This window comes from Liolophura sinensis, chromosome 2 (genome assembly GCF_032854445.1).
Source record: "Liolophura sinensis isolate JHLJ2023 chromosome 2, CUHK_Ljap_v2, whole genome shotgun sequence".
In the NCBI taxonomy this organism is placed as follows: Eukaryota; Metazoa; Mollusca; class Polyplacophora; order Chitonida; family Chitonidae; genus Liolophura; species Liolophura sinensis.
In genome coordinates, this window is record NC_088296.1 from 3,755,047 (window position 1) to 3,756,632 (window position 1,586).

General features: G+C 39.5%; 1 non-coding gene across 1 annotated transcript; it reads left to right on the top strand.

Moving 5' to 3' along the window:
- The first annotated feature begins 643 nt into the window (after window positions 1-643).
- On the top strand, window positions 644-717 carry Trnan-guu (transfer RNA asparagine (anticodon GUU)). The gene has a single exon. It is a non-coding gene; the product is annotated as a tRNA-Asn (tRNA).
- Window positions 718-1,586: the final 869 nt, after the last annotated feature.

Below are 1,586 nucleotides of genomic sequence, written 5' to 3' on the forward strand. Positions count from 1 at the left end.
ATCTGTAGGCCTAAGCTGATAGGCCAGTTTAGGCTGATAGGCCTACTATAAGGCCGTGTCTGTTTCAATTATATGTTCATTGTTATATATTATAATTAATTATCCATGTAAGTAGGCCTACCAACTTTTTGTTATTTAACGTTAAAATTCACAGCCTATTCCTATGTAGACAAGATTTATATACCAGTAACGAAAAGAACGGTCACGTAGGCATATATTTATTTAGTGCTCCAAAAGGTACTGAGTATTAAAAGCATGACATTATGGGAAAATTCTGTTAATACTGAGATTTATGAATGCCTTATATGTTAAGCCAACGGGTGTATATTATCGCTGCGCGATCTATAGACCCCTTTAATTGTAACCCGCCGCCACGACTGAACCTCCACGTTATTGGCTTCTCTGTGCAATGGGAGACTTTCCTATCAAGGGACATAACTCTTGAGGAAGGCTGGTCATACCTTTTTGCGCTAGACCGATCATCGTTGATAAAGAGAGAGAAAGAAAAAGTTAAAGTCCATCAAATGATTGGTAAATAATCTCCAACAAAATCTTTATCACAACTGGTTCAAATAAATTATTATCTATATAGGATAAGTGCCATTAAAATCTATTCAAATAAAATCGCTCTCCCCGCACAGCGGTCTCCGTGGCGCAATCGGTTAGCGCGTTCGGCTGTTAACCGAAAGGTTGGTGGTTCGAGCCCACCCGGGGACGGGAAAATTTTTTTTTGTTTGTTTTTGTGTTGTGTATTTTCCTTATTACAATTAGTCCAAAAATGTTACCCACAATGAATCTAGTATTTATTTCTATATTTGATTCGTGCGTTACGACGTACTCTAGAATATTTCACTTATACGACAGCGGCCAGCATTATGATGGGAGCAAACCAGGACAGCCGGGGAAAACCCACGACCAGTCGCAGGTTGCTGAAGACCTTCCCACGTACTGCAAAACAGAAAACCAGTATATGGTGGTTTTGAACTCAAAGCGACCACATTGGTAAGAGGCCACTGGTTCATCGCGCGGCAGTGGCGTGCTGTTTTCTCCGGCCAGGGCGTTTTCCACAATGAATCTAATATCTCACGCTGTTATAAGAGCATGATGACGTCTGAGCTATTCGACCAGCCGTCACTGTATCATCAGTGTGTCATTACTTGTAGATCACTCTCCCGAAGCATGGATGATCTGAACTACTGAACTGAGCTATTCGACCAGCCGTCACTGTATCATCAGTGTGTCATTACTTGTAGATCACTCTCCCGAAGCATGGATGATTTGAACTACTGAACTATTTGTGCCGTTTCAAAAGGCCTATACATTGTTTTATTTTATCATCAGAATACCTTGGAATACGTTTTTTGAACACATACATTAACATGAAGACATGTGAAATAGTACGACAGCAGAACCGTTGTTCCTCGTGATCTACACTGTAGGCCGGCTGAAAAGAGATAATCTACAAGCTATATACACCAATGAATCAAAAGTTATTGACAAGTCTGTGCTTAAAATCCACAGGTTAAATATACTTATCAATGATTTATAACGCATTTTACATTTTCAAGACTATTATTATTTATTTA